At 39.6% G+C, this 12,057-nt stretch overlaps 1 long non-coding RNA gene across 4 annotated transcripts; it reads left to right on the top strand.

Annotated features, from left to right (window-relative positions):
- The first annotated feature begins 541 nt into the window (after positions 1-541).
- Positions 542-11,321, top strand: LOC129619869 (uncharacterized). Of its 4 annotated transcripts, XR_008698196.1 has the most exons (4): positions 542-1,426; positions 2,057-2,769; positions 9,481-9,583; positions 11,005-11,321. It is a non-coding gene; the product is annotated as an uncharacterized LOC129619869 (long non-coding RNA). The 4 variants fall into 4 exon arrangements; XR_008698197.1 differs by having other exon boundaries at positions 2,057-2,184; positions 9,481-11,321; XR_008698194.1 differs by having other exon boundaries at positions 9,481-11,321.
- Positions 11,322-12,057: the final 736 nt, after the last annotated feature.

The raw sequence follows: 12,057 nt of genomic DNA, 5'->3' as shown, positions 1-12,057 counted from the left end.
ACCTGATTTCCTCTTGAAAAAACAACAAAACAGGACTTACACAGTTGAGCAACTTGCTAAAGGTCACTTTGTTATCAAGTGGCGACGTCATCTTTTAAGAGAGGGGAAACAAAATTCTTTCTTCTTTCCAAGATCCAATTATTAGTTGCAACTTGCCTTGACCTGTTCCAGATGGGCCCTGTGAAAGCACTCTATGTGAAGCAGTCTAACTGGTTCACAGGTTGCTGCTATACCCAGCACCTAGCAGGGCAGACATTTAAAAATATATATAATGTATAATAACTTTGTTATATAAATAAATGACCACATGAATGGGCTAAGCCCATGTAAGTTGTCCCACAGTGTTTGTAATAATAAAACTGTTTTCACTACCTCAGTATTCTCAAACAGTACCTTTCTAAAGGTGAATTTATTATTTAGGATTCTGGAGATAATGTTTTTAACTCAACAGACAGCAACTAGCCACAACCACGGAAAACAAGTGCCCAAGCACACACATTGGATTGTTAGCTGGGCCTGGGTTACACAGACTCACAAGCCCATCCCGGAGAGCCAGCGCAGAGCCCTAGCCTTACAGTTTGGATGAACTGATTCCAGCCAAGTTATCCACGGATTAGGAGTGAGATGAATGCCATTGTCAGTTGTTTTTTTAAACCAGCGCTGCGTCCTAGTTTGTGTTAATAAGCTAGCATCGGTGGTCCCTTACTTGGACCTCATAAACTGCGTGGAAGACTTTTCTCCTCAAAACCAAACTACCAAATCAGCGTTCCTCCTGCTTTCTATTTTGGATTGCGATCCCGCGGCCCTTGTAATTCGCTGAACATTTCGTGGACCCGCTAGATCAGTTTTACCCTTGCAAGGCGGTAAACACCCGCTTCCCAGTCCCTCTCCTTCCCGGAACATAGACCCAGGATGACCACCCCCGCCACCAGCACGTGCAACCTTTATTTCTTTAGAACGCCTCCTATTTGTACCAATGACCTCAAAATCCTTTTTAACCACCCCCCCCTCACTCCCCCTTTCCACGGCATCGCTGGGCTCTGAACCCCACTGCCGAAAGTGAAAGCGGCGCGGGGCCCAGCCGCTGCCTCTGAGCGCGCGCGCCGGGGTGGGGGCGGGGCGCGAGGACGTCCTTCCCTCACGTGACATGCGGCTGACCAATCCCAGCCCCGCCGCGCCGCGCGCGCTGTCTGGGCCTGGGAAGCTCTTCTCTGTCAATGAAAGTTGTCATTTGGGCTGTTACCGCCTAAACGCAGTGTAAAGAGGGCTTGCACCTTTTTCCGCTTCAGGTTTCCCGACCCCCACAAACACCGCCTGTGGACGTGGAGAGTCAGACGTCCCGAACTCGGGGCTCCTGGAAACCATGCATAATTACTTTCATCATCCGCTACCCACTTAATGCGGGAAAGAACACTTTCTTTTAGGTGTAAGTCCCCAGGTGGGCCCAGGAAGGACTTTGGCCTCAGTTCTCTCTATTGTTTGTTTGCTGGGGAGGGAGCTAGGACTCTACGCCTTGTTCTTCCAAAGCAGAAGAGCAAAGTGACAGAAGGAATCCGAAGCTTCTGGGCCCCAACTTGCGACCCGGAGAGTCTCCCTGTCGCCACCTTTCCTAATTTGAGAGCGGCGACCCGTGAGCCCCTGAAAAAACAGCAGATAAATGCAGACGTCAGCCCTTCTTTAAAATATTTTTAATGACTGAATCTTTTTCTCCACTGGAATCTTAATGCTTAATTCGGCATCTCAAACAATTTCAAAGAACTGTAGACCCAATAGATTAAAAAGTTTTGCCCTTTCCAAGACTTCTGGGAGGCTTAACTGTAGCTTCACGGATTTTGCCCCCAGTACCTACCACGAAACAAAAGCCAGCTTTCTCGAAGTTAATGACAATAGGAGAACTGGTTTAATCCTCCTCCGGTTAGGCAACCCCCTCCCAAGCCCTCCTTCACACTCCAACCTGCCCTTAGGTATGTTTGTGTAATCAGAGACTGATTGTAACTGTCTAGTCGCTTCTCCCGAGGAAAGCTTAGTTGGCATTCACTGAATGCTTGTTTTCTAGGTTAATCTAGGCCAGCAGGGAAGATGCTACTTGGAAAACAGCTGGGTTCCTGCTGGACGTCTTCAGGAGCGCGCTGAGCTGCGCAGGTGTGCGAGTTTTGACTGCCATGAAGAGGGTGAAGTTACAAGGTCTTTAAAACGTTACATTTGAGATTTTAGGAAATACAGTTTCCAAGACTACGATGACTATATATATATAAAGCTAGGATTTTAGTTAAGAGACTCACTCCCGGGGTTAGTAAGAAGAGTGGTGGTGACTTGGAGGCTCTGTTCTTGCGTCATCTGAAACCCTAGCGATGCAGATGGGTAGCTGTCCGGCATTTCTTATTCGGTATTTTAAAACGCTGTCGAAAGACAGACGTTAGAATGGATTATTTCAGTTTGTTTGAAGGACAGAATTCCGTGTCGCCAACGTGTAAGGGTAAATGAAATGCAGAATCGGATACACCCTATTTTTGGAGTGCTGAACTTAGCGAATTTATGAGTTGTGAAGGGCAGCAAGGATGTCTGCGTTAGCTGAACCAGAGCAGGAGCGTTTATTACTCTCCAGCCACGGAAAAGCTGCGCCCAAAGTTTTACAAAGCTTTGGGACAGTGGCGAGGGGGGCGAGGAGCGGGAGTGGCTTCGGGGACCGGGCTCCCTGCCGGCCTGCGGTGGACGCAGTTGGGAGTAGAACGTCCACTGGAGACGCCGTGGGAGGCCGGGGGGGTCGAGGTAAGACACGACTAACGGGGGATCCCGCTCGAGACAGCCTTTCTCCCCCAGGGTCATTTGAAGAAACACTTTCCATGGCGAATTCTACAGAGCTCAGCGTGCGTGCAACTAGCGGCTCTCGATTGGACTACGTTAGCCTAAATTGCGTAATTAAAAAAAAAAAATTGCAGCGAAGCTTCCCCTCAAAGACAAGCGAGGACCTGTGACCGAGCGGAGATAGCTTCTCAATTACGCACCTTCACTTCGTGCTCGAGCTCCTTTTAAGTCGCTCACCCCTCAAAAAAGCGGGTAGGAGAATGAGAATCACCAACATGTTGTGTTCCTTTGGTTGAGATGAGAAGGAAGGAATTAGGGGTCCTGCCAACAGGTCCAGAGTACTCTCGACATGGGTTGAATTAGTCATTTTGTCTCGAGGTCCACAGGGCTCCTTCCAGGACAAGCTTCCAGAGAAATCCTTTCCCGGATGCCCTTGCAGTCATAAGCCCCATAAGTTACTAAGGGGAGCTTTCTTGGAACAGATTTCGCAGCTAGGATGACTGGATGTAGAAACTGTAAGATCAATTTCAGCGCGCGCGTGCCAGGCTTAGGTGGGGAAGGAATTCCCGCGTTCTGGCCCCGGGTCGCGCCTTTCGCCCCAGTCGGGGGGTAGTGGGCAGGTCTCAGCAGCCTCCGCAGACCTCGGAGCATCCCGAAGTCTTGATTATTGTTATTTTATTTACTTATTTATTTTTAGCTAGGAGAGAAGAGGGCCCCTTGATGAGAGGATTAGCGTGCGCTTTTTCTCTCCCGCCTGGCATACAGCCTAACTCCCTAACAGCCGCGCACTTCCCTCTTCCCGGTTTTGAAAGCCAAAGAGATGAGTCAAACTCAAACGCCACAGAATGACAATCTGAGCTTCTCGCCCTGTCTCTTCCAACTTCCCCCAACCCCGCCCCTCGTCCCGCTTTCGTTTAGGTCTTGGATTCGAGGCAAGTCTATAGGTTAGTCTTGGGCGGAAGAGAGTCTGGACAGGTGCCATCGGGGGCACCTACCCTGAGTTGTCACATTCTCCTTGGGGGTTAATGAGCCACCGACTGCGTCTCCCTTTGATAACCTGGCTGGGCACGTGAACTCAGCCATCTCGGTACTGGGGGGGACGGTGACGTAGAGTTTTTCTTTATCCCTTTTCTCTTTCAGCGGAGACTTCTAGGAGAAAAACTTTTTTAAAAAACTTTAAATATTTTGGTGTATATAGAAACGAAAAACAAATTTCCCAAATGGGAGGCGGGGAATCAAAGGAAAAAAAAAAAAAAATGACAGCGGTCATTGCCTGCGCTACCCCGGTGCAGGAAAAGGAACCGCGTTTCAGAAGAGAATTGGTTAAGTAGATCCTTTGGGAAAATAATATAATACACAATAGATACACGATACAGATGATTTGAGAAGTTCTGCTCCCACTGAAAGCCTTGTGGGGAGACATTATTTGGTTGATTTCACAGTATTACATCTCCTTTTGAATTTTTTTTTCCGTCAGCGTTGGTTCCTTAATTAGGAGGCACAATGAAGTTTCTAACAGATGTAGTCAGCCACAAACTCTGATCCAAAAGAATCAGTATAATTAATTTTAAGGGACATCTTTAGTTTATAATGCCTGAAATTAAAATATGATGTGTTTTAAACACCGTGGTTCAAAAACACAGGGAAACATATTTGTTCCAGAGTCGTGTAGTGACACCATTTCCTTGCTCTGGGTTCAGTGAAAAAGGCTTCAGAAGGAGATGGCTCCTCTCTTCTCTAGCTCCAGTACCTCTTTATTCCAACTTGATTTCTTTGCATCAAGAAACATCTTAGGAAATTCTGCTTTTAAAATGTTTCCTGATTTTTAAAGTCAGCAAGACAAGATGAAATCCTTTACATACCACATGGTCCTGAACAGATCACACAAATATTTTTTTCTTATAACCTCACTGTTATAAAGAATATGCTTGAACAGCAATTAATCTAAGTATGGTTTTCAAATATGTATAGTTTAATCTGAATGAATGTTGCCAAACTCATAGTACACCAAAATATAAGCACAAAGGTCAACTTCTTTATAATAAGTGCCAGATAAATGTGATAATCAGTGTTTCTTCTTGGTGAAGTGAAAATTAATTAATGATTGATTATTTCTGAATTGAACATACAGCACCAAGACAAATTATTAAGATTTCCAAATATATTCAGTTCTTAATTCTTAACAGTATCCTGCTTTTTATGTAGTATATTAAAGATTTGGCATTATAAATTACATTTCCTAAGCCTTGGAAAGAAGTGGAAAGTTAATCTGTTTTCTAGAGCTTGCAACCCCTCCTCTGACAAAAACCCTATGATGTGGACTGTATTTTAATATGTGCCATGTTTTGAAACCCGTTTTTAACAAACTTCAGCCTCTGTGCACTATTAACTTCAGTAATCTATTAGATCTTTATGGCTATTTTAAGTAAAAGTTTTTAAAAAGTAAATACCAAGAGAGAATATTGCAAAGTAAAGTCTGTATCTTCTTAGTAACTTATATCCATCTGAGACTTCAGATTTATAAGTACATTTCATTTTATAATGATAACATCTTTGAAAGGGTGTGACATATATTATCATCTCCCTTTGACAGGGAGATGATTCTGACACAAATGTTTCTGCTAACTAGACTGTCTCCTGTTTCAAGTCACATCACCAAGATTTTGATTTGCCATATTTAAATAAATAAGAAAGAAACGCTAGCCTTGCAAATGCTACCTCTTATTTCTCTGCTGCTTTTATAACTGTGATTCCTTCACTTAACCTGCCCTGTGCTGTACACTTACACTATATACTCAAAGGTGGCTGAATTCTGAGCAATAAAAATCTTGATGGGCAATCTAATTTAAATGACAAATGTGTATTAGGTAGCTGGGAAAGGTAAAAAGTAGAAGACTTGAAATCCAGAGATTACAAATAAAAATGCCTCACCAATAAGCATAAGGTGCTGGGATGGATCGATGTTACTCTTCCCCAAAATTCTTTTAATAGCAGTATTTTAGGTTTTGTGCTAAGTAGCTTCTTTTAGCTGTCTAAACTGTTAGTGAGATTTGTCATGTCTCAGGGATAGCCTGAAAGTGTGGGCCAGGACTATCATTTTTTAAAATCATTTCTTTCAGTCTGTTCTCTCTCTTTTTAATATTAGTACAGTTGTTCAATTGATGGTACAAGTTTAGTCCTTTCTAAACAAAATTACTTATTTGTTCTTTAGAGTTAATGACATTTCTCAATTGCACTTTATTAAGAATCTCATTATATTTAGGAAACTGCCCAGTTCTGTCTCCTGAACTGATTAGAAGTGATGTTACTGCACGTAGGACTAAAGTTTCCCTAAGTATTGCTATCAGTCTACTTATAATTCTTTTTTATTAGAAGTAGGTTGGAAGAGTTGCAAAGGCAAAAACTTGTCTTCTCTTGTAAAAGGGATTTTAAAGTATTTCTTTACCTATTGGAAATTATAAAAGTAATTGGAGGCGTTACAAACTACAGGAAATGACTGGAAAATAATTAAAAGGAGAGATCTCTGGGCTTTGTAATGGGCATTTGGAGGAGAGCTTCCAGAGTATGCATTTTGAAAAAGGGAACCATACCATCCATTTCAGTAGTATTTTACCATTCAGTAGTTAAATATGTTGATTTCTTACCCTGCAAAAATGTACTTTAAGTCACAGATCTTTCTTTCAAGATTTTAGCCACATTTGCTCTCAAGTTTTAAATGGTCCTGTAAACAAAGCTGCTTGTGTAAGCAATGGAAGGCTTTGTGCACCAAATCGAATGTCTTTCAACAGTTGCCTGAGTAAAATACATGTGGAGTTTTCCCTAATGAAATTTTAAATATGGCTCTGAATTCTAATATAATCTGTGGATAATACATGAACAAAAGCATGTGTGTTAAACATTACCATTGCAGAAGAAGAATATTGTGTTTCTTTTTACTGGAACACTTTAAAATTTAGTAATGGTAAGGATCATTGCTTTAAAGAAAAGATCACTGCATGTAGTGTTTATTCACATCTGACAACTGAGAGTCAATCTTTTGTAACTAATTCACTTAGTAAAATAAAAGGGTGCTGCTGTATGCTCAGGCAGAATTAAAAAGTCAACTGATTGTTAGATTTTAGAAATATTCTATTAGAAAACTACATGCTTTTGTCGATTTCTATTACTGTATATAATTATAAAGTGCAAAGACTTTGAATACTGTGAACTTCCAGTATTTTTGTTACAAATGTAATTTAAATCTGGTTATGGTTTTCTAACTAGTTGGTTGTTACAGATTAACATTGCTGCCTCTCACAATATTTTACACACAAAATATCTGTGAATTGCATTAGTTTGTGGCTAAATATTCACCCTTTTAGGGTGCTTTAAATATAAGAGAAAAGACGTAAAACTTTCTATAATATTTATATTGGATGATAAGTATTCTCTATCCCTGACATAAATTAATCTAAAAGGTATGACATTTTGGTTGACAAGAAGTTTAGACTGTAAATAAACCCATGAGTCAAATGGATACACTAAGTAGTTTCCTTTTATACCTTTGACACAGTTATTAATAATTTTACTTTATTTAGATAGCTACCACTCCCAGGATTGCCATTCTCAATCTCTTCATGACTCAGATACAGGGGAGCCAGTTCACCTAGTTTAAAATACAATGACATTAATTCCCAGTTTCTCTCAGTACGTCATTCCTTCTCACATCTCTCCTTTGTCAGCCCAAGGACTGTTAGCCAACTCTCATCAAAAGGAAACATTTTATCATTTACTATTCTGTCTCTGCTAGGCTGGTTAACATTTATCTGCACTTACTGGGTTATTACAAATCAACCTGGCAATGGTTTTGCATTGGGATTTTTAAACAGAATACCCATGTACTTCTTCACCCAAATTTAGAAAACAAATTGCAATCCATTAGGAAAAAAAAAAAATCTGTGTACAAAAGTGACAGATCATGTTTTTGTTTGTATTAACCTAGATCAAGACACCAGCTTCCAGAAAGTTTCTGGCTAGTAATTAAGTAGAAGATCGTGCCTCGGAACCAGAGAGAATTGGTATCCCAAGTACACAGCAGACCAAATGCCCTTCCAAGTGGTTTTCCATTGGGAACCTTTCTCCTTCTGGTTTCTCTCTTCAGTTTTGCTCATCAAAATACTGTCAGCTCCTGATGGTCCAAGTAGACTCAATCCCAAGGGCATCCTTTGTCCAGTTGGTGACAATCTTGTAGACTTCTGTTGTATTTGTTGCCACTTCTGTTACTTGCCTTAGTTCAGTTCTCTTGGACATTACTTCCACTGTGTGATGAACTTAATCATCAGGACTGGCCTTGCAGTTCTCTGCCGTCACATAATGTGGCACTGACTCTGGGTCTTGAGTGCAGTAGAAGAGACTTGGACCCAGTGTTAGCATAAGTGCTCAGTTATTCAGTCGTATCTGACTCTGTGACCCCCTGGACTGCAGCTCGCCAGTCTACTCTGTCCATGGGATTTCCCAGGCAAGAATACTGGAGGGGGTTGCCATTTCCTCCTCCAGGGTATTTTCCTGACTCAAGGATGGACCCACATCTCACCTGGGAAGACTGGACCCAAAACTTACCTGCAAGCTTATGTAACTTTTGGAGTTACTTTCCTGCAGCACTTTGGTTTTCCTTGTGTGTTCAATTTGGGGAGTTGAGCTAAAATGATTTTTGAGAAAATATCCAGCCAAATCCAAGAGCTTCAGAGTATTTTCAGAATACTTTGTTTTAACTTTTGCCATTTTTTAAGGTAGTATGAAGTATGTGACCTATCTTTACTTATATATTTTGTGCGTGTGTGCCAAGTCGCTTCAGCCGTGTCTAACTCTTTGCGACCCTATGGACTGTAGCCTGCCAGGCTCCTCTGTCCATGAGATTCTCCAGGCAAGAATACTAGAGTGGGTTGCTATGCCCTCCTCCCGGGGATCTTTCCAACCCAAGAATTGAACCTGTGTCTCCAACATTGGCAGGTGGATTCTTTACCACTAGTACCACCTGGAACTATATCCAAAAGTTTGCAAAATGATGTAACTACTGCTATCTTTAATGTGCTGATCTCTATGTACCTATCTCCAAGACACATCAAAGCCAAGTTTGCTTCAACTTTTAAAAAGATATACATTTTTATGTTAAAACTTTCCTTACTCTTTTCGTCTTTCTCCTCTTCATGAAGGTTGCTCCCATGCATAGAATTTAGACTTACTATATTTGTATGTATATATAACATTGTTTTGCTTATTTTTTTAAGTGATATAAATCACACCATATTGTATATGTATGTTCTTTTTAACTAAACATTGTTCTTTTGAGATTTACCCATACTGATATATGCTGCTTTTGTTGATTGCATTATCAATGCTGTGGTATTCCATCAACAAACATAACATCATTTTTTTTAAAATAATTACTACTGGTTTCTTTTTTTTACCTTTATGGAAGTATAATTGATTCACAGTGCTATGTTAATTTCTGCTGTACAACAAAATGATTCAGTTATCTTTTTCATATTCTTTTCCATTATGGTTTATCACAGGATATTGAATATAGTTCCCTGTGCTATACAGTAGGAACATACCATCATTGATTCATTTATTTTGTAGTGTTTGCTATTTAAAATAATGCTGCTCTGAAATTCTCCAACATGTCTCCTTGTGCAGGTTGTCTCTCTAGAACACTACACAGAAATGCAGTTATATTGTCATCAACACTTGTTAGGATCAGACTTTCAAATATTTCCCCACTTCAGATGGAGATAAAATGGTAATTCACTATTGTTTTAAATTATATTTTCCTAACTACTATTGAGACTGTACTTTAGCTATAAATCTGGCTTTCCTCTGCTCTAAATTACTTGCTCTTATCCTATACTTTTCATATTTGGAGTGGTTTGTTTTCTTACTGATTTTTTTTCTGTTCTGGATTCTAATTCCTTATTGATTATGTTTGCTATAAAAATATTTTCCTGTTCTGTGGCTTAGCCAGGCATTGTTTATGGTGTCTTTAAAAATGCATAAGTTTTATTTTTAATATAAGAAATATATTTCCTTGAAAGTTTGTGTTTTCTCCCTCTTTTAAAAATCTTCCTTAGCCTGAAGTCATAGGTATATTTACCTGTATTTTCTTGTGAGTTTCATAAAGTTTTGCTTTGTTTTTAATCTACCTAAAATGTATTTTTCTATTTGGTATGAAGTCTAAATCTATTTTCCATCCCCAATAGATATCTAATTGTCCAAGCACATTCATTAAATAACTCATCCTTTCCTTATATTTTGAATTGCCAACTCCATCCTATGTCAGATTCATGCATACATCTGTGTGTCTCTTTCCTTTCCATTGGTCTGCTTGTCTGTCTATCCTTGTACCAGGACAGTGGAATCAGTTACTTTATGTCTTGACACCTGGTAAATTCCTCAGCTGTGTTCTTCAAAATTGTCTTGGTTATTCTTGGCCTTTTACTCTTCCATTAGATAAGGGCTAGTGTATATATATATATATATTTTTTTTTTTTCAAAGTGGAAAAACAGATTGGGGAGTGTGCTAGTATCTGTAAATAACTTTTTGTTGAATTTCAGGTTGGAAATATTCATTTAATATTTTCTGTCTTTAAATTTTGGATCTTCATTGAAATGCATTATGTAGTTGATGCTATACTACCTCCAAATCTGCTGCTGAATTTGGCTACTCTCCTGAATTTTGGTACATGAATGGAGTTGGAAAAGTTTAGTTTTTTTTTGTTTTTTTTTTAAATTAGAGTTTGACTAAGCTGAAAAGTGTTTGGTTGCAAAAAAATGAGGGGTTTTTTGTTTTCTTAAGTAGCATTTGAATTGAGATGTAGAGGTAAGGCCAGGTAATCGCTTTCTTTTCTCCTTTTGTCATTAAGTTGGGATAGAACAATGGATGTTATTTGAGAGCTGCCCTTCTAACCTCTGCTGCTCTGCAAATGCCTTCGGGTCATCACAAGTTTCTTAGTGGTGTTTTAATTTTTTTAATTTAATGTTTAACTTCAGAGAGAATTGCTTAGAAACATTTAACCTTGTTGAGCTGCAGGGAAATGGTTAGATAATAGTATCTGTTGGTGACAATAAAGGATTTCATAACGTGTTTGTTTCGGTGCCTGATTAACATAGGTTTGTCAAAATTTCATCTAATTATAAATTACTTTGAATTCTTTCATCCTTAAGGTATCCAACATTGGAAATGAATCATGTTAAGACAGCAGAAAATTTTTGATTTTTTAAATGAATCTTACTTTACACAAACTTAGAAAGTACACTGAATTATCCTCATTGAATATGAATCTACATCATAATTAAATAAATGTTTTGTTTTTTCCTTACTGACCTCATTGCCTTTGTCCTCTGGAAGAAGAAATGATGCTAAAGCATTCAATTCTTTCCATTCTACAGTTTACCACAGATTGGCCATAGGTGTTGCTATGTATACCTGCAGAGTACAGTTTCTGGTTCACAGTGCTGATTTTTCTCGATTTCTCATGCACTTTCTGTCTTGAACTTTTTGGCCACGTTCCTCAGCTGTGTGTGGCCAAGAGAAAAAAGCAAAAGCCGCCCCCCGCCTCCCCCCCGCCAAAAAAAAAACCCACAGTTAGCCATTCTCCTTTGGAGGCTTCAGCAGGATTATGGTGTTTGGAAATTTTTATTTTATTGTAATGCAATGGTGTGTGGTTATTTTTTTGTTCTTTATTTGATTTATTCCAGCTTAGTAAAGACTAAGACAAGCCTAGTCAGAGAACTCTTTTACACATAGGAACATATAGTTGGAATTGAAGATAGTCACTTATTTATTCATTCATGCATTATACATATATAAACATGTTATAAATAGAGTGACCATATAATATATAGTTCAAAGCAGGACACTCAAGAGTGAAAAGGGGCATTAGAAGCAATAAACACAAACCGAGATCTTCCCTGCTGAACTGTAATGCTGTGAGCACTGTGTATCATGCTTCCTACAATGAGGAAGTTTTTTAATAACCTAGTTAACTCAGGATGGGAAAGGAAGGGAAAGAATTGATTAGAAGGAAGGGGAAGGCTTCCGTATAGGCACTGCCCCTATTAATATAAAACAAACACCCAGAGACTGCAGGTTTATTGGGTGCTAAGTGTGCCCTGGCTATAATCTGGTTTCATTGAATTCACACACTCAGTCCTTTTCTAGAAACTGTGTCTCTGCCTTGCTTCCTTATTATCCTTAGACGTTCTGGGAAATATATA

This window comes from Bubalus kerabau, chromosome 9 (genome assembly GCF_029407905.1).
Source record: "Bubalus kerabau isolate K-KA32 ecotype Philippines breed swamp buffalo chromosome 9, PCC_UOA_SB_1v2, whole genome shotgun sequence".
Taxonomy (NCBI): domain Eukaryota; kingdom Metazoa; phylum Chordata; class Mammalia; order Artiodactyla; family Bovidae; genus Bubalus; species Bubalus kerabau.
The sequence above is the reverse complement of the archived record's forward strand: the minus strand, read 5'-3'. Positions and strand labels throughout refer to the sequence as shown.